The sequence below is a fragment of the Stegodyphus dumicola genome, chromosome 2 (assembly GCF_044657685.1).
Source record: "Stegodyphus dumicola isolate Sdum_Otavi_A_Nest chromosome 2, ASM4465768v1".
Classification (NCBI taxonomy): domain Eukaryota; kingdom Metazoa; phylum Arthropoda; class Arachnida; order Araneae; family Eresidae; genus Stegodyphus; species Stegodyphus dumicola.
Genome location: NC_140769.1, coordinates 206,916,761 through 206,939,423, shown reverse-complemented (window position 1 = coordinate 206,939,423; position 22,663 = coordinate 206,916,761).

The window sequence follows — 22,663 nt, the reverse complement described above, 5'->3', positions numbered from 1 at the left end:
ACAGTGACTAACATAAAGCAATAGCCAGTTACTCATATCTGCACCCTCACAAATCGATAGAGAGCATCCCGGGCGACGAAGGAATTAAGTGATCAGGTCGCACGAGACAAGCTCCAGGACAATTCTGTTTATAGTAATTTCTTAAGCAAGAATAGTAATATTCTTTTGCGAGCATTATGGATGAAATCTTTTAACCCTTTTCCTATCATCACACTCTCTTTGGCTCAATCGTATTCTAAGCGTCCCTATACTGAAAGACATTATAAATTTACAAACATCAGTACCTTCCTCAAGAGCTGAAACCTGAGCCAACGTTATGGCAGCCAAACACTGTTTAGCATATTGATTAATGCGGCAGTCACACACTGCTAACCACACTCATTATGGAGCTTCTTTAAGTGAACATACATAGCGAGTTTTAACTAGAACCTTTTTCACGAAAGCATTCTTATTTACTGAATGTTAACTCTTGGCTATTTTTTCATCGAATACTGATGTAAACATGAGGATTCCAGTAAGTTCCGAAGTGGACATGGAATACTGATATTACGCACGTGTCTCTGTTGCTGTCAATTATTTTGAATTCATTGATACGTAATTAAAAACCCCAATAGGAGTTAAATGCAGTAGAAAAAGCACATAACAAAGCAAAAAAGTTTTCTTTTGAATTTTTCCCACCTATATCAATGATTTCTATTTCTGCTAGAAAATAGTTCTTAAAGTGTATGTGACATCAATAAGAGTTTACTGAAAATTTTCATGTCCAATAAAGTTTTGTTGCAAGCATAATATAGCACATATAACAGCATTTAGATAGGAGAAATATAATGGAAATGTATAGGTGTAATATAGAATATACAGTGCTGGAAATTTCTTCTGAAGCTTTGAAATAGGCAGCGGTATTTTTCATTGATCGTATGTTAATCCGCTTTATCTTCAATCTCCAAATACTAAAATCCTCATTAGATCCGCTATCAACCTTTAGGACACACCTCATCAAATGATTTGCCAGATGCCGAACAAGGAAAAAATAGAGTTTCTCGTCAATTCCCTCTGACAATCTCTACCGATCTCCTGACACGCACCCACATAAGACCTTTACCTCTCTCTGCACATGAGGACAGATTAAGATGTCACGTGACCATCGTGCCCAGGGAGAAATCTCCAAAAGAGGGAATTACCTTCCATTCAGAGTTGCAGAAGTAAGGGGCTTAGGGGGCTATTGCCTTAGAGATCCGCTAGATCGTATCAAAGTCCCATCAATCCGTTTATTGAGGACAAAAAAATAGTGCGAAGATTATGAGGTAATCCTTTATTCGATAATTCGAATGATAATTTTTTAATCATCCAAAATGTGTGAAAAAAATGTTTTAAAAGCTTAACGCAATTTAATCTGAATGAATTTGATGAGCAGTTAATGAATAATTTATGAGGAGTGGCAATTTCATTTAGAAAATCAGCTATCACCTATATCTAATACGTCATTATTACATCAACTAGACTCAGTTGTGTTTTCATGTAAAAGACTGGCTTGTTTCAGTTGAACACGTGAGACTAAAATAGGAAGAACTGATCATTAATATCTCGAAAACTATTTTTGTTGTAAAAGAATGAAACAGATGTTTTTTGTTGTAAAAGAATATCCTGCTCTAATGAAACGCAGAACACTAAAAGGAAAGTGTAGATCAGGACAATTCTATAACCTATTTTCAGCTATTTTCCATTATAAAAGAATGTCTAATTTAATTAAATGTATGACACTTTTAAGCGGTGGAAAATATAAATAGTTGCGTATTTACAGTTTACTAAAAATACAATTCCAATTAATAATATAAATGCAAAAATTTAGCGCAGCTAATTCAACATTTAAAATGGTGTCAAGTTTGACATGTATGCTTAAATGCAATTCAGTAAACATGCATGAATACAATAAATTGATTAGGCTCTTATGGGATCATAATACGAGTTTTTTAACAGCTTTGAAATGGATCTCGATGCTTGCTTTTACATTTTAATTGAATTTGCCTACTTTCGATGTTCTTTCAGTCTAAAAACTAAGAAAATAATAAAATAAAATGAAAATGGTTAGAATTTTTTCAATTAATTATGACATTTCCCTATTCCCTTATGCGCGCCGTCGTACGTAAATAGTTAACAGATCCAGCTAGTAATGGTCTTACTCAACCGCCTATCTTTCAGGTGTTAGCTTATATCTGAGAACAGCATGCGAGAGAGATATGCATTTTCACATTTCTTTCTCCGAAAAGCCTAATGGTCTCAATAGTGGCTTCCGAACTCAAATGTGATAGCCAATAATTGGACTGGGTATGCATTTGAAAGGCTGGATCTCGCTCTTATATCCAGTCGCGGTAAGTGGAGGTGAAGAGACTATAAGGAATTATCGTATTTTCTCGGACGTACTGTCACGGCATTAAGCAGTAAGTACCTCCAGCTGGCAACTTTAAGATTCGTGGTCGGAATCCCAGCAAGAACATAATGGAATTTTCATGTTCCCATGCTTAGAAATGTCTATTGTTCCCTATGGTGGTTCCCAAATTAACATGCGGTTAAAGATAACTCGACCCAATCTAGATTTGATCGATCGGATTCCGTTCTTCTTACCAGTCGCTTTTTAAGTTGATGGCAATATAAAAATATATTTCATTTACAGATACATTCTGCCATAATGCAAATGGTTACTGAAAGCTCTGCAAGTGAGGGCACAACTCTGCTTTCACATTGCTTGATTTGAAAATTATGATGGTCTTTTTAAGTGTCATTTACAACATTTTATAGGTGCAGTTATTATTTAAGTTAACCGGTTATTTATAATTTTGACCTTTCCTAAAACTTATTTTGTCGATTTCCTTGCCAGAACATAAATCAGTTGGTTTTGGTCATAAACTGAGGTTTTGGGACTGTAAGACACAGCGTGCTTCTGGCAGTGATTGCACGCTACATGAATTTTGTACCAGCTTTGATAGGTGTAATTTTCAGCTTTATGTTATTCGCTGCCGATTAAATGATTTTGACGCTCCGGTTAGAATTACTGAGCCAACTTAAAGTAAAATTAAATTGTGCAAATTTTGACTACAGTTCCATGTCTTAATTAATTTGAATGGTTGTTTCTATAGTTGTATCACCACAAGCTGTGGTTGATTTTGTTGAAATAGCTGACAGGTGACGGAGGACGAGGACACCAGATGGCTAAGAGATGTAAGCAAGTGTACGTCCCACGTTTTCCTCTAGCTAGAAGCAAAAACTCTCTGGAGCCCTATGAGAACACCCCTTCGGGAGTTTAGACGAATACAAATATAATGAGAGCAAGAGGTTATTCGGGTATAACAAGAACTAGTTTAAAAGTGTACTTGACTAGCAATGATAAAAGTGATATGGAGTATTATGCTGCAAATCTGAAGAATGTTTAAGAGACAAGTAATAAGGTACTGAAATGCAATAAAAAGTAGAAAATCCGTGTATTATTCAGATATTTGCGCATTATATTTTAACGCAAGAAAGAGCATTTATGTTCTGAGCTGTGTTGAATAAAAATGTTTATTTAAATATTTCTTTGACTTTGCTGTTACTTTTGGATATAGCGATAATTCGCTTCGTTTGTTAAGGTTTGGATAAATTACCTTTTCACGATATCAAAGAAAACCTCATTATATATATATATATATATATATATATATATAAAGAGAGAGATATAAAATATAAAGAGATATGAAAAGAGAGAGAGATTAAAAATATTAATTTTTATTTGTATTAGTCAAATGAAGAGAAAATGGTTATCAGCGGGATAAAATGGAACTAAACGATTAATCACCTTCAAATTTGTCAAGAAAATGAATTGCAGTTTCACGCTCATAGATTGCATTGAAAATATTTACCATGGATAATCATGCTGTTCTATATTTGTCTTTCAAATCAATAGTCAATTTTTCCAAGGAATCTTCTTTATTATCCAATTCTTCATTGCCTTCCTTCGTTCTGCACCATTCTGTAAGCATGAAAATCCTTCATCTTGCATTTCTGAAATATAATTAAAAGAGCAAGCGCCAAAAGAGATACTCATTTTCCCACCTCTTAGCTTTAAGGCTCAAATTCGGGCGATCATAAATTTTAATCAATCAAATTCCAAAGTAATTTTGGAGCGCTGATTGCCCGGCAAAATACATGCATTATTCTCGCTGTATAAGCTGCGTTCTTCACCAATTACCTGAAAGAGGGACTTAGAATCCACCAGGAAGTTGGAGAAGCACGGGGGGTTGGAAGATTCTCGATGAGCGCACAAGATTATTTCGTTCGGATTAACATTTGTTGTAAGTGGAGCGAGAATTACGATCGAGCTCCGGGAAGTCGTTGATACGATTAATTTATTGATTGTTGAGTGTTCCGCGTCGATTGCTGACTCGAGTTTTCTTTCTTTATTAATGATGGCAGAAAAAGTGGGTTATCTCTTACAATTGGGAGAGGGAAGAGCTGCAGAGTAAATTTTTGGAAATAATTCGGCAGAAAATAAAAGCAGTTACCGAAATTAAAATAGGATTTCAACGAAAAAGAGTACGAAATAGCTATAAAGGTCAATGGTGAAATAGAATGCTCTTTGATTATAAGAAAATAATACACAATCAACTCTTCATCACCTAGGATAATGCCTGGCTCACGGTTAACTCACAGTTAATACGATAGTAGTTAAAAAAACACAGGAAAACTATTAACCTAAATTATAATTAAAATATGATTATTTTTAAGACTTTTCGTATATTTTTAACTAGTATAATATCAAAAATAGTTCTTTGGATATATGATTAAATGAAACTAAATGAAGCATTGGAATTGCCAAAAATTTCGGGTATCACGAACCCATTCGGGAACATATGCACAGAATAAAAGACTCCTTTCAAAAGGCGAATTTTAAAATCGGTTCTAAACAGAATTCAGAAAGCACTTTTTCATGACGTCTTGCGAAGGTACTTAAATAAGTACAGACACTGGAAAATGAATTAGACCCAAGATCAATATTTTATTGGACCACCTTTTTGCACGGATAACTGCTTTGATCCATTTGACCATCGAGCTTATATGCTTTTGGAGTGCAATTTACGTCCATAAAATACCATGCATTAGCTATACTGCTTTTTAATCTTGTAAACTAGATAGAAGAGGAGAGTGCTGTCGGATGAATCTTTCCCCCATATCCTATACATTTTATAAGGGTTAAAATACGAGCTATGCGGTGACCAGGGAAAGTCTTGAAAGTCAGACTGATGTTCAACGAACCAATTTTAAACACTTCTGGCATGGTATATAGTTGCATTATCGTCCATGGAGTATTCATCGCCATCAGGGTAAAAATGCAATATTTCAGGGTGCATTGAATCTGCCAGTATATTTATTTACGCTCGAGGAACAGCGGGACATCACTTCCATGCCAGCAGAACATGCCCCACATCATGATACTCCCACCAGATCCTTGCATACTTCGAGTAAGGCAAGCTGAATTCATGGCTTCATGAGGTTCTCGCCAAATTCGACGTCTTGCAGCAGTGCTTTCTTGAGAAGACCCTTGGTTGACGATCTGGGACAGCTAAAGCACAGTAGAGTCTCTGTTCTGCAGCACAATTCGTCGGAGAGGACGCCGATCACTCTCTTCAAAAAATGAGCTCGAACCGCAGTAACATCTTCTATAGAAGGACTGTGGGTTCTGATTGCAACTTTTGAAAACCCTTGATATGACTGCTTTTGAAAACCAAATGAGATTTGCTGTCTTCGAAATCGAGGCTCCTGCTAAACGAGTACCAAAAATAAGCCCTTTTCAAATAACGAAAGATCTATCGTTTTTCCTATTTTACTTCATTCATCGTGAAAAGCACTCTTACATCTTATACTAGCATTCTAACCACGTGTAACCCACGTCATAAAAAAATTTGCATACTTTATCCCTAGCACGCATTCAAAGGGCAATCTCAAATGTCTCTAATTCATTGGCCAGTGTGTGTATGTATCACTTCAAACTGTATTTTCACCCAGCTTCCAGCATCCCTTTGTGGTGTAACCGTAGCATAGTCTGCGGGTATTCAAAAGGTCCAGTTTCAAGTCCCGGTGAGGGGATTGCTCATTTCTCATGCCTCTTGATTAAAAAACTAATGATTCCACAGTCCTGAAATAAAATGTGGTGGAATTATTTGTCATCACTAGTATTAGGTGACTGGGTTCCCTAATCCTCAGTCGCCCTCTAAAAGGGGAAGTAATTAGGGTATTTTCTCCACGCCTTGAAGCATGCCTTCGTGGTGTAACGGTAGCACAGTGCGCATATTCAAGAGGTCTAGGTTCGGGACTAGGCGAAAGCATTGCACAAATTTCATGTCTTTCCCTTCAAAATAATCTATGACTCTATATAGTAAAGGTTAGCCATAATTAAACATTGAAAATTTGCATATAGGTCTGCTATAGTACGCCGTTGTGCACCTTCCGTTTTTATTGCAATCGTCAGTACGAAACATATTTTTATCTGTATGTACATCTATATACCCACTATCTTACCCAGCTTAAAAGTCCTTAAACGGACTTTATTTTCGCAATCGTTGGTCGTAGTCATATACTTCCAATTACGCAAGGGATTTAAATATAAAATTTAAAACACTTCTTGGCAATGTCAAACTTAAAAGTAAATTAATTTTGGACAAATTACGAAATCCAACTTTAAATGAGGTTTTCCTGTTCCTATACTTATATTTGCGAAAGATTTCTACTCGTTTTTAAGAAATCAAATTATAAGAAGTTAACCCCCTACGATAAAATTTGACCTGCGTATTTTATTTCAAAATGGGCAGTTTTTTATATAATTTTCAACGTGCCTTGAGGTTAATTAAATTAGAGTAATTCCAGGAAATAAGCAAGTGCAACAATAAATGTGTATAATTTAATAAGCCCGTACAAAACGTCATGTGGTGTCCATATCAGATTTTTTTTATCTTCGCGATATTATTTATATTTGGAATCTAAATTGACAAAAATATGCGGCTGATGGACATATCTGAATTTGTTCGAGGTATCCTCATCTTTAAAAATTATTATTGCTTAGAGTTGCAAAAACGGTTCCAACTTTTTTATTAACTTTTTCTCTTGTTTGGCATATTTATTCACAAAGTTTATATGATTTGTTAAGACACAAAACTACTAACTGAGTATTTGAAAACATCGGAAAATATCAAAATGTTTAATTTAATTATTCTTTGTTTTGAAGACGCGGATGGTAATGATTTGTAAGGCAATTTAAATTGGACCTCTGAATTTTGAAACTTTTATTTTAAAAATCGGGTAATAATACTATTTTTATGTATTTAAGCTTTGAGGCATGAGTTTCATATTTAATTATTTTTGTAGAGTTATTAGTTTATTTTGAAGCAATAGGCGTGAAAAATGTGCAGTGCCCTCGTCAGGATTCAAACCTAGACCTCTCGAATACGCTACCGTTACACCACGAAGGTATGCTGAAATGAGGGAGAAAATACCTTATATATTATACTATGCATTTCTTGTAATTGATCTTCGGAACTTTGTCAAGAAATAGTATGAAGTAATGTTCAACTTCATTTGAAATCACCTGATGGACCTACGGATTCATTTTTATTTAAAATATTCAGCCAAAGTCCTTTGGGTTATCTTTTATGAAATCATGATCTTTACGAAGCATTTACGACGTTTCAGACAATGACAAACGTACAACATTCCATTTTAACAGACATGACAAGAACCAGGCTCATATTTGCTAGGTTCTAAAAATTATATTTCTAAATCTTATACTTTTGAGAGTATTATTTCAAATTCCAAAATTGCTGTTATAAGATCATCAATGAAAATGGCAGTTCTCATCAATGATACACATGCAGAACAAGATGGGAACATCATTTTTTAAAAAGAAATATAAAAAATTTCATTTCTCCTCAAAGCAGAGTTAGTTTAATAACAAACATTCTCATTTCTCAGATCACAATAAATTACAATTAGTTCTACACAATTAAATGTAGTAAGAAAGAAATAAGGATATACATAAATTTATAATAATATAGCAAGTTATTATATCATTATATATTTATTATTATTTATATAGCAACAAGCTACTGAATAAATCTTTTAAAAAATATTGCTAATGCAAAGACTATGCTGTTATATACTACAGTGCTAAACAAAATTTGTGTAACAATGGTGCATAACACAACTTTGTAATTTCATATAAATGTATAGTTACGTGCATACGGGTTCGTAATGGGTTAGAATGCGCACAAAATCGATGATAACTTGATGAAATTTATTTTCCCCGAAAGAAACACTAAAGTTCTGGTGCTTTTCACGCAAAAGTACTCGTACAGAACTTTTCAGTATGATAGGGCAGAAACAGTTGTTATCACTTCAAACTGATAAGAACGCTAAACGGAAGCGAATGCAAAGCGAAAGCCCGCACGGTGATATCTCATTACACTGAACTAAAACTGGAAGCCCGGACTGTCTTACACAGTTTTCTACCGTACGCCGAGAAATTTCGAGTACCTTCGGTTTTTCGAAATTGCTGGATACACACTTGCAGTTACATAGAGCCCGTGGCAATTTCTTTCGAAATTCAGCGATAAAAATTAGTCGTCAAACCATCGCCAGCTCAACTTTTTCTCGCCATTTAGGCGAGACTTCATCTGCCTTAATGTTAAATGGACTTAATACCATGTACCTATTTCTATATTATGTACTTCTGTTAACCTATTTTTCTGGCGATGCTTGCTGTGGTTTGATTTATTTGATTACGGCAAAGCATGCGATAACTGCCTGCCTAAAAGAAGGAGAACATTTTAAGGCAAACTAGCTCATACACACCTTACGCAAACGCTCATGCAGCCAGCCCGTTTCCAGGGATTCGAAAACTGGAACAAACTGCCAGAGTTCAACGACTTTATCGCTCGGTCGCTGGTGGGCTTTTCCGGAGATAATTTGCATTCTGCTGCCTTTTATACTACATTATACGGTGTCCGACGAAAACATCGCGAATGAAAACAACGCAAGGAGACAACGTCGCGGTACAAAATATCGTGGGAGAAAACATCGCAAAAAGAATACATCGCAGTTTTAAAACATCGTGGTACAAAATATCGTGGTCGAAAATAAAGCGGTTCATAAACTTCGCAGTTTAAAAACATTTGTCGTCGAGAATATCGTCGTAAAAAGTAAAGTAAATCATCGCATGACGATAACATCGCACACATGCGTTTTCAGGTTTTGAAAGATGTAAATGCATGTTCTTAAAAAAATCACAGAGCTCAAGAAGTAAAGAGGGATTCTTTTACTTTTATATTTCATATATTTGAACGAACTAATAAATTTTTGCTGAAAAAATAAGAAGGAAACTTAAGCATTTCAAAACATAAAATGAGTAGAAAATTAAAGCAACTTAAAAAGCTTAATAGAATTTTAAATTTATATAGTTAATTAACAAACATCATTAATAAATTAAGCTTTCTTTATAGAGTTTAACTAACAATTTTTCATGAAATATACAGTCTAAAAATGCTTAGAAAAGGAAGATAAATAACTGCATAAGGTTACCTCTATAAAAAGTGCTTAATTTAATGATCAAATTATTTTCTTTCACATTTGTTAATCTGATATTGTTTTAATGAAACTTACATATTATTTTGTTTCCGTTTATTCTTAAAATGTCGTTAACATTTTCAAGTATAGCATGCAATCAATGTTTTGGATGTCGATTTGTTAGTTATGACGAAATTCAGTTACATATGTCACTATGCGATTTGAGAAAACCATATATGCGATGTCATCGTCATACGATGATTTGTACGTACTTTATTTTTTACCACGATATTTTTGATGACGATGTTTTTAAACAGCGAAGTTTTTGAACCGCTTTATTTTTTGACCACGATATTTTTTGTACTACGATGTTTTAGAATTGCGATGTATTCTCCCGCGATGTTTTGTACCGCGACGTTTTCTCCTTGCGTTGTTTTCTCCACGACGTTTTCGACCGCGATGTTTTGGGCTGTAGCACTTTATGAACAGTACAATTCCTGGACAGGAGGTCATACTTTCAACTCAGGAAAATCAGTAACTTAATACCAAATCTAGTACTAAAATAATAATTTCAATAAATAACATGTTTTTAATAAAATAATCTCCATCTAGTTGGGTAAGAGGTGGTTGAGTGTTAATATATATGTATATTATTATAATTATTTTTGCAGTCGTAGTCATATACTTTTAACTACACAACTGTTTTAAATATTAAATTTAAAATACTTTTTGGCAATATCAAATTAAAAAAATAACTTTGGACAAATTTTGAAAGGTTTTTTTAAACGAAAAGTTTTGAAAGAATAAATTTTGACTCTACGATAAAAATTGATCAGAATATTCAATTTCAAATTTTGCAACTTTTGATGTCATTTTCAACCTGCCTTTGGGGATCGGTTGCTATATAAGTTTAACTATAAGTTAGAATAATTGGAGGAAATACGATATAAATGAAGTGCAACACAAACTGTGTTTAATAGTCTTTGTATCTGCCTATAGGGAGGGAAGTCATGTAGTGTGCACATCAGAGTTTTTGTACTGGTTCAGAGTGGCGTACGATATATGCTATAGCAATCTTAAAATAAAGTAAGGGTTATTATAATAAGCGACAGGATTCTTAAACAACGTACATCGTCAACCTGTTTTTCATTTTATAAATAAATGTAATACTTTTTTCTTTTTATCTTTCTGATTAAAACCGAAACTTGTATTAAATTTCTGAACTCGAAGAAAGAGAGATAAAATAAAAATATTTAAATATGAAGATTTTCTCAGTACTTAAACAAACGAGCTACAGATGCAGAAACGAATTAAAATCGTCTCAACGCGGCACCAATTACGGAATCGTGTTTACTGGCGAGAGCGCAAAAAAATGTCTCTCGTTTTGAATACCAATGAGCGACAGTCGCAAGTGGTCCGTAACAAGTGATTCGATTACCTGCAGCTAAAAATATTTCAAAATTCTTGGGAAAGGAGGAGCTGAGGGGTCGGGATCTAATCCGAAATCCATTTTGGACTACAAATCAGTATACTTAATTCCGAACAAAACCGACAGTACAGTTGAGTTGGATTTGGGTTAATCACCGCTTCTCTCGTCGCCATAGCAACCAGCGGAGATGAGTTTTCCAATAGTATTCTTTATAGGGGTCGATCATATATTATGCAGCATGGAAAAGTAAGTTAGACACAATGCAGAAATTTACGGCGCTGGGACTCCTTATGAAGATATTTTTAAATAAATACGCATATACTTGATCAAAAGCTTTTACTTGTAGGTTTCTTTATAATGACTCGTAAAAGTATTAAAATACCTTTGACTCTACTTTAAAGTACACACAGTTTAAATTATAATTTCTAATCTCTTTTGTGTTTCTCCAATATTAATTATAATAATATATTATAATATTAATAATATTGCTTACAAAATCATGTATGAAATATTCCAAATGCTAATTTAAGAATTTAAATAAAGCAAAAATTAATCTATATTCAAACACAGCCCACAGAAAATTCTCTATATTATTTCTTCGAAATATAGCCGTTCACACGGCCAGCAGTCTAAAATAGTTCCTTCGAGATTAAGGTTATGCATAAAAAAGGTATATAATAATTTTAATGAGTCCAGTGAGTGTAATTTCATAAAAATATTAAATATTTCTAATTAGATCTCTCCTGGTTTTAAAGGCTGTTCATTTAACTCAATCGCATTACAAAGCAGAAACAAATATTCTTACGAACCATGTTTATTGCTTTTAAATAGCTTAGTTTATTACTCAGTAAACTTCCAGATTAAATTTGAAAGTCTTAGGTTTTACTAAATGACAACGAGCTGGTGCGTGGACAGTAAAATTATTTTACAGTATTTCCGCCTGTGGCAACACATAACTTTCATATAGACGAGTTTGTTAAAGAAATATGAAATATAAGTATCTTACATTTTTCTAAATGGCAACAGTCTCACAAGGTTGAGATAGTGTTTTATTACGAATAGGTTTTCCACTGCTTCCTCTCAAACTATTTATTTCGTAAATCAAAAATGCATTCAAAGTTTACAAAATAGGAAATAGGTAATAAAACAAATTCAATATCGGGGCTTCCAGGTGCATATATTCGGGTGGAAGATACGTTATTCAGAACTTGATGACTCTATCTAGGTACCGTCGTTTTTTCACAGTGCGAGGAACATTTATCCATCCATACAGATTCTTCATTGATTAATTTCTTAAAAAATAATTCAGGGTGATAATATTTGGTGGCAACAATGTTAAAAGTGATACGCCATTCATAGCGAACTGTGCAAAACTCCATTTCGAGACAATAGCTCCTTTCGGGCTAAAATGAATGAGTATATACATACATATATATATATAAGATATAACAAAAAACGATAGCTACTTTAGAATATAATTGGCTATCTGAAAATTAACATTCTAAATTTGGTGCTGTCCCCCAATTCATCTGTTCTCCCAAATTCGAGATTTTTCTACGTTATGTAACGCTACTAACTAACCAATCATAAGTTAGCTGTACTTGTACATCAAACTTCGTATAAATACCCCTGGCAGCTAAAATTACGTACATATTTATATATTTACATATATATATTCCAAGAGAAACACTGTAATATAAAATTTAAAATTAGAGCAAAGAACAAACTTAGTTAGGCGTTGGGGGAAGAGATAATTTTAAATATTATTTCTAGTTACTTTTTTTGAAATACTATTAGCTCTGGGCCAATCTAAGGTTGTTGATTTTTCTAATTCTGGAAACGTCTTTCATCGTTCTGGAATTCGGTTATCTTCGCAGATGACAGTAAGTTAAAAACTTTTTATTGACATTGTGGCATTACTCTTTGGCGAAGAAAAATATTAAGAACTAGTAAATACAAAGCACTTACTAAAAGCAAACTGCAGTAGCAGAAACGTATGAATTTGCTGTGTTCAGGGAGGGCTGTGTAAATTAGTTTTTACTGATACTACATTGGAATATGCAAAATATTTGCATGCTTTAAAAAAGACCTTAAAAACATTAGCACACGTATATGAGAAGTAATTTTTCATTTTATCAAGAAAACGATCCTAACCATACTGTTTTAAATATTCGCTTGCTGTTGTCGTAGCTCAGAAATAATTAAAACGTTAATCTAGTGTTCAGAATTTAAATCAAAACACTGACGTAGGAAACAGTATTTCAGGAAATATTGAATAAAAAAGTGATTAAACAAAAATAGAATAATTTTAGTGCAAAAGTTAACAGAAAGTTAACTCACTAAATGCCAAAATGTGCAATAAAAGCAAAAGTTTGATTTATCAAGTTATAGACCTTTTGGAAGCTAGATAGTTCTGATGTTAATGCCAGCCTTTTTTGTGTAGCCAGATGATTTGAAAACTATTATATTTTTTAGAATTATTAATAAAGCTTTAATTTTTAATTGTTAAATTAGTATGCAAATAAATTTCATATATAACTGTGTAAGGACTAGAATAAAAATATTATTTAAAACAGCAAATAAAAATTTTAATTTAGCTTTTCTTTATTACTTATTTTCCTGCACACCCGAAAGTGTACCAGTACTTTTGGATGTAACTGTAGATGTTTTAAATCGTGTAACTGTTAGATTGAATAATTTGTAATTGTATTTATTATGTATGTTATTATATTCAAATGGAATAGAATTTATTTCTTCTGCTGAAAGTTTGAACGGTTATACGCTTTTTAACATTTTGATGTTTTTCTTATGTCTGTTTGTATGTTTTTCTTGTGTTTCTTTTTGATGTTTTTCTTATGTTCTTTCTTTCTTATGTAAATTTCTTTTGGAGTGAATTTTCGTTTTTCAATAATAATGATGTTGTTTTGTGAACTTGTAGCAGTATATATTTACTTAAAAAGAAAAGCAAAATAATTTATATATTTTTTCGAATTTTTAAAAGTATAATTTTTATTATTAAAACGGTCCGAGGTTCGAATCCCGCGAACGGGTTGGCTGCATGGACGTTTTCGTGGTTTTCCCCATGTGTAACGTGTATACGAGCCAGTTCCCCTTAGAAAGTCCTCCACGAAGGCATCCCTTCCCTTAGGCAGATAGCCCTAGTGTGCTTTGCCGTATTCTCAATACACACCATATTATTAAAGCGTAATCTCGAAATTTGTCCGTATCACTTTTGTGTCCTTATTACTTTTCAAATTGTTGCCACCAAATGATATCGCGAAATATTACTTAAAAGAACTAAATAGTGAAGAATATATATGTATGTTCCTCGCAGTATGGAAAAACGAAGGTACCTAGAGCCAACTAATTTTTAATACACGCAGGCCTCATCCCGAACCAGCTCGAAGTCCAAATTTTGAATTTCGAATTAATTTTGATTTATTTCATATTTTGCATAAATTTAAAGAATTTTTAATTAACAAGTTTAGCAGTTTGAAAACAAGACGTTTCCAGCACGCCAGACTGTTGGAATTTGACAAAATGTAATGTTATCTTTCTATTTTAATCTTCGTCTTCGATTATTTGAAAGCAATGGGTTTCCACTGCCTCAAATATAATACTTATTATATCCACACACCAGAGGTGTTGCCAGTCAGTAAGGCGTAAGATATTTAACTTTCAGATTTAATCTTTCTGTTGCTGGGCAGCAAATAAAAGGATTAAAACAACAAACGCAGTTCTTTAATTTTTCCGCTTTTTAATCAGATTGATTTATATAAAAATTAATTTACATGAGATATCTAATTAGAAATAGTTAATACTTTTAAGAAATGACCATTTAGCTGTACTCATTAAAATTAATATACATATATATTTCATTTTTATGATAACTCTTAGGCGGCTGACCACTCAAGCAGCTAGTTTTCAAAGAAATAATATAGCAAATATAAAAAAGCGTATGGCAGCTCTTAACACACTATCAGGAATTCTAAACAAATACTGTTTTTAAATATTTTCTGATTTGGGGCTTGGAATTTATGCGGCGATTCTCAGTAATGAAGTCTAAAAGAGCGAAAAAAGTGTGTTAGCAGGAGTGAGTCCAAGAGTAAATTTGTCACCCTCGATTTGTAGCGAGAAAGTAAAAAAAAAATCTTAACAAATCCTCTGATGCGTCGTTATGATCTGAATCACCAGAAACATAACACCCAGAAAAGTCCTTCGAATAACTACATACATTCCGCTACATAAAACACTGTCAAGCATTTCAAGTTTATGACTTCCATAATTGTGTAAACATTTAACCTGGAGGTTAAAAGCTTCCTTAAATACTAGAGTCCTGCTTTATAGCCACATAACTGTTGAATGTAATAAGTTCAAATACGCTTATGCTGTAATAAATACGAAGTACTTCAAGAAAATTGCAAACAAACGAAAGCTGAACGTTCTGGTATAAATCGTGAACGTTCTGTTTAACTAAACAATAGAATGTGATAATTTGTTTAACTAAACAATAAAATGAGAACAATAGAATTTGATAAACAACAGAGTGTGGTTAATTCTCTAAATTATAACTAAAGCACAACATCAACATATTTAAAAGTCATATTTTTCGTTCTAAGTGAGTTTGGTTTTCCAGTTTATACCTTGATATTTTTATGTAACAAAAATACATTATATTCAAAATCAGTCTTGGAATTTTATTGAAACAATAACTATTACTATGACAATTATTAGAAAGTAAATGTTTAGCAGCAGTTGTTTACAGAAATGTATAAAACTATCAAATACAGTGTTACAATTCAAATTTTATTTTGAGAAATTTGATTCCATCTAGGAAAGTTTTAAATAAAAGACAAATATTTTGAGGATCGCGTATGTTCACAAAAAATTCCTTGATCTTAAGTAATTCTAGCACTCTCATTTATCACACTTTTCTAGTATTTCTATGTTAGCTATCAAATTCCTGAATGTAAACTTGCTGCAAAACTTTGTTCTATATAATAGTTTATCCAATCTAAATAATAACAAGCTTGATAAATATTGAAGCTTGAGTTATATTTTGAGAAATCGCTTTATCGAATCCTAGAAATGATTTATCTGGAACATATCAGAAGTGCTTGGGCAGCGACTTTACATGCTGCGCCATGGAGAAATCAAAAAAATACGCCTGCACAAAAAAATGGATTTCATCTCTTCTAACTTTCAGAATACGAGCAACAACTGGATAATATTTCCATGAATCAGCAAATGTTTGATGATCACCTTTTAGTCTTACTAGCAATGGACAAGACTCTTATTCGATTAGATATCTATAATTTTGTGCATATGATCATAATAGAAAGCACCCTAATGCTTAAAATAAATATTCTTTTCCCTTGGGCCCTGCGAGAACCTAAGGTGCAACTGGAAAATTTAAATTAGGTTGTTTTGTCTACTTTCGTATATTTTTCAAAGGCAGTCAAGGCTTCCTGAAAATTAGCTTAAAATTTATATATTTCTCAATTTAAGTTATGCTGTGTAATCATACTGCGTAAAACAAATTTTGAACGATATTTCTGATTTTTGACTTTTTGTTCAGAAAAGCAAAAATCCTATACGGTCCTTTCTATAAAAGGAAAGCTCAAATAAGTATTTTAACCAACTGTGGACGATATTTTCGCCTTTTATTTTTTTAATTGAAAAACATAAATTATCTTATTCTTTCGATAGCAATAAATTACACACAAATTCTGAACGGTATTTTTTCCGGACTTTTTCCAATTTTCAAAAATTAATGTACCACGTTTTTCTTTTTGTAGCAGAAAAAGAAGTAAGTATAATAAATAAACTCTGAACAATATTTTTCTTTTTTGATTTTTTCGATTTTTGATAAACGTCCCGTATGGTTTTCTTTCGGCAGTAAAAAAGAATAAATATAATAAACAAACTCTAAACGACATTTTTTCTTTTTAATATTTTGGCTTTTTTTTTGGGGGGGTCATCAAAAACAAAAGTCCTGTACTGTAGTTTTCTTTCGGTAACAAAAAAAAAAAAAAAAAAAAAAAAAAAAAAAACATGTACTAAGAAAACTGAATATTTTCGCTTTTTGATAATTTTTACTTGAAAACGAAAATTCCTCTTCGAATTTCTGTCAGCAACAGAAAAGCTCAATTAATTATTATTCCTTTGGCTCCTTTTCCATTTCTTGAAAACCATTTTCTTTCGATAAAAAAATTAAAAATTAATAAATAAAAGGATAAATTAAAAAAAGGGCCTGAGATGAATATAACAAACTCTTAAGTACATTTTTGCTCCTTCACATACATGTTCTTGTTCCCTTTATCAAAAGCAGATGTTTCATACTAATTTATTTCCGCAAAGGAAAAAGCGCAAATAAAAATAATTAACAAACTCTGAACAATATTTTCACTTTTATACATTACACCCAATCCTTCCAAGTAATAAAACAAAAACTGTCGACATTTTTCTTTATGTTATAAGGTATTTGTCCCACCTTCTTAGCATGCCTTCGTAGTGTAGTGGTCAGTATGCTGGGCGCGTATTCCAGAGGTCCGTGGCTCGATTCCCGGAGATGGCGTTGCTCATTTTTCCCTTCTCATGCTTCCAAAATACCTAATGTCTCTACGAGGTAACAAAAAAAAAATTCAAATAAATGTGTTAAGCAAATAGTAACTTTGAAATAACTTTGCTTTTTGACCTTTTCTTCTCCCATTTTCTCTCCCTCTTTTCTCTTCAAAAACAAAAATCTACATGTTTCTTTCTTTAATAGAGAAGGAAAGAATAACTATACCAAACAAATGTAGAACGATATTTTCACTTTCTGATATTTTCTATTTTTTTTTTCTTTAACACAAAATGCACGATTAAATATAGTAAGCAAATTACAAATGATATTTTCGATTTTGCCTATTTTTTTCAAGAATCGTATTTTTTATGCTTATTTTTAGGTAACGGAAAAAGCACAAATATATTTCGAAAAAGTGGAACGACTTAGCTTAAATTTTCTTTAAACATGAAATAATTACACACCTTCTACAGCAACAGATGGCGGCTTCATAGTCATGCCATTTCAACCAACAAATAGCCGAAGTTTAATACGTCATCTATCTGTCTTGAACCTCAATATGTCAATTTCTATCTAACCCCTTCAAGAAAGGCATGATATTCGAACAAGCCTCGAAACAAGTAAGATACAATAAAGGAAAGTATGCAAGAAAATTACCGAACCAGAAGAAGCAAGAAAGAACCGAAGGGAAAATGCCAGCCTCCGTCGAGAGGATTTAATTGAAATTAAGGAGAACTCGAACTCATCCTTTGTTTTAAGGAAGTGCGATCCTTTTAACTGAAAGCGGGTTACAGTGTAAGAGTAAGAAATAAAGTATTAAGGATTCACGATGAAAGAGATCACTTTTAAAGTAAACGAGGGACATCTACCACCGGTAGGGGGCGCACAAGCGTGAATAGGAAGAAAAGCAGTCAGTCGTATACGCAGAGGGAAATGTAATTAATTTGAATAAATTACAATTCAGATAAACGTTTCTGTCTTGTAGATTTAAAATATTCCGCTTGCTATCATTCTTTAACATTAGAAAGAAATATTAATTGCGCGCTAGTATGCGGAAACATTTTTTCTACGTATCCGCACGGTTCAATAACTCGTTTAAATGGAAATTAGCAATGCCAATATCTAGAGAGTTCGAGTTGATTACCTGTAACGAATGTCTACTTTGAATTTTATTAAGACAACTTATATTTAATTAACAACCTTTAAAATAAATTCTCGCATATTACAGTAATTTTTCCAAAATGCAAAAATGCTGCAAATGCACACATATTTCATATACAGAGAAAGACAAATTGAACGATATTCATTATTTTTTTTATTTTCCGTTAAAATCTTTGAATTCCACATAATACAAAAAGTAAGACAAAATCCCAAGAATGTCCTTTTTAAATCACTATATTACTGTGTAAACTGAAGATATCTCGAATATTTTGATTCTTAGGTGCTATAAGAATCTTTTAATGTAATATCCTTAAAATATAAAGTCACAATGTCTGGGGATATTGATTCTCTTTTAAGCTGTCTTGAAGGCATCGTCATTTAACATCCTAAAGACGTTCGTTTTAAATTCTTCCTATCGGGGACATCTGTAGGACATCTGATATTTTGTTTTGCTGAATCTGCAGGCATAAAAATATACACATTGTATAATTTTCGTGCATGAATACGAATAAGAAATTCCAGTTCCTTTTCCCTTTATTAAAGTAGCTCAAATGACCTAATATATATGATACAGTATAATTAAATTTACATTTTACAAATATGTATAATGACTGACATTTGTTTTCTGGCACTTGTGGTTTTCAGTTTTATTTGCAAATATCAGTTACCAAACATTAACAACCTATGAAGGCACGGAAAAGCCATAAAGGTACGAAAAGGCCATAAAGGCACGCGGAAAAAAGGGAGAAAATACCTTATATGCTCTCCCTTTTAATGGGAGCTTAGGAATGATGGAATTCAGTGCCAAATCTTGTTGGTGACGAATTATCGTCCACCAATTTTTAGTTTGGCTCTCATTTGTAGAGTCATTTTAGACTTTTTTCGATGTCAGAAAACTGAAAAATGTCAAAAAGTGAAGAAGGTGCAGTACCTTCTCCGGGATTCGAACTCGGAATCTACTGATTAAGCGCTAGATGGGCTATCCAGTCACAATACGAAGGCATGCAGAAAGTAGCGAAAAATCCCTTTAAACCTATTCTTTTTTAAATTAGTTTTTCATTACGTTTTCGGTAAATAAAGTAATTTATAAGGTGATTGCTCCCTTTTTTTCCGCATGCCTTCGTGGTATAGTTGGAAGCATACTCGACGCGTGTTCGAGAGGTGCAGGGTTCGAGTCCCGGCGAGGGCAACACACATTTTTCACACCTTTTTTGCACTGCACAATGATCTGGTAAAAAACACCACCAGGATTGGGGGATTGGATCACCTAATTCCCAGTCTTCCATTAAAAGGGAGCGTTAAGGTATTTTCTCCCACTTTTCCTCATGCCTCCATGGTGTAACGGCAGCACACTCGACGCGTATTCGCGAAGTATATGATTCGAGTCCTAGCGTGAGCACTGCGCATTTTCCTCGTCTCCAGCAACAAAAACCTAATGACTCTCTAAATTTGTTCACAAAGTCCTGAAAATGAATTGAGATAATTATCCGGACATTTCAAACAAACAGTTTATCTATCTATATATATATATATAAAGAAAAAAGTCTGTGTGTTTGGTTGTCCTTTAATAACTCAGTCACTACTATAGCTATCGTCACCAAATTTTCTACGATGCTTTTCTGGGTCCTGGAAAAAGTCGACGTCCACTTTTTTCCCAAAACAATTAGCTAAAATCAGAGATATTATTTAAAAACTTGGGAAAACGATACTTTTCGAGTGGCAACAATCTCTCAAGTTGGAGATGAAAATCTGATTTACTTCGAAAGTTGTTGACACTGCTCACTTTCAAATCCTAGAGTTTGTTAATAATAAATTTCTAAGTTTTACGATGAAATAAAAATAGCATTGCTAAACATTAAATACATTATTCTCGATTCCAAAAATGCGTGGGAAGCCATTTCGGCTATTCCCATCTTCGTACGACTTTAATCAGCCGAAATATTAATTAAAAATTCTGAAAGCGCTATTTTTTGCACTCATTTCTTCGAGTGGCAGCAGTTTCGCGCGTTGGAGATAAAACTGCTTTATTTCAAAAAGCGTTGCTACTGCTCAATTTTAAATCGTAGAAGTTTGTTAATAAAAATTTGTAACTTTTACAAAATCTCTACATATAAAGAAGAATGTCTGTTTGTTTGTTCGCGTTATTGATTTCTGATAAATTATGATCAAAGTTTTACCACATTTAATCGACTAAAACTGAATATAGGTGAAATTGGATGGAACTTGAGCTTTTATGGTTAGGAAGACAGAAATCATTAAAAATTGCGTGCCATTCCTGCTGATATAATGAGACAGAATTAGCTTATTTTTCTATCGACATTTTTATGTGGGTTCCATATCGCATCAAACTGAAAAATGTATGACTATGAATCGTATTTTTTGCATCGTTATTAGAGAAGGATTACAGAAGTATCTCAATCTAACTTAACTGGCATCTCAATCTAACTTAACTGGCATCTCAATCTAACTTATCTGGCATCGGATACTTCTGCTAGTATTTAATAGAAGTGGGAAAATAACTGGTCATTTAGTATTTCGTTGTATATCCTTTAACTAATCTTACACATTTCACGCGCTTTGGCTCCCGTGGATTTTTAGTGTAACAGTTTTTCATTTGTTCCTCTTCTACGTAAAAATTGCTTTCAGCAGAACTTTGAAGAAATATTATATATTCGTCTTCTATTTACTCTTTGCATGTTCGATAGGATTTATGTTCGGTGGATATTTAGGAGAAATGGCAATTTCAAGACATTTTTATATCAGCTATAAGCGAATATTTATGCTGCATATTTAGGATCGCTAGTTTGATAGCTTTTAAATGTATTTTGCATTCCGAGTTTTCTTGCAGATGCTTTCAGGTTTTCGTTAAGAATATTTATATATTTGTACTCATCATATTAATTTCGTGAAACACTAAATTTTTTATTCCAAAGGCAGCGAAAGATCCCTAGACCATTATGCCTTTACCCCCGTGCATAACAGTAGGCAATAAATTCTCGAATTCAATTCTTAATTCGGCTTTTGCCATATATTACTTCGGCTGTTCCATCCAAATATATGTTAAGTTTTGACTTTTCTGCAAATAAACATTGTTCTAACATAAAGAAGGTTTGCTTTCTATAGACTCTGAGAATGCCAAACTTAATTTCCTTGTTTTTTTGTTGACAAAAAATGTGTTTCTTGCTGATCATCTGCTGTATCCATACGTACTAATGAATCTCCTAAAAGCATCGGAGTTAACTTCTCATTGCAAACCGTTCTTCTAAATATACTAAAGGTTTTACATTGATAAATTTTGGCTTTTGTTTGGTTTGTTCATAAAATAAATCTGCGATCCCTTTGTGTTAGCTTAGAAGGTGGTCCAGACTTTAGAGCATTTTCAACGATCCGGTCAGTTTCTATGGTTTTATAACATCAAATATATAGTTAAACGTTTTACAAGAAGAATTTTTGGAATATTTCGAATAACTTTACAGTCCTTAAAAAGATGAATTATTAAATTTCTAACATAATTGGTCGTTAATTTATAGCGTCTTATTATGCTCATTTTAGATACTTAAATATTAATATAGTTTGCAAAACAAAGAACAGTTTTCAAATGCAGATGATCATTTATGTGATGTATGTTTATTTAAATATCTCATGTGGACGCTGCATGACTTCCTCATATGGCCTATTAAATTAGACACACTTTTTCTGCTCTTCATTTAAACGTATTTCCAAAATTTGATCAGAGATCTATTTCTCATTTAATTAATTCAGTTCTCCCTTTCGCGGGAAGGCAGAAATACATAAAAACTTAAAACGTCATTAAAAATCGTAAAATACAGAAAGACATAAAATATCAAATACAGTTAAAAATAGTTAAAAAACGAATTTTTGCAGTTAAAAATTAGAGTTTCTACCCAAAATCAAGAAATTCA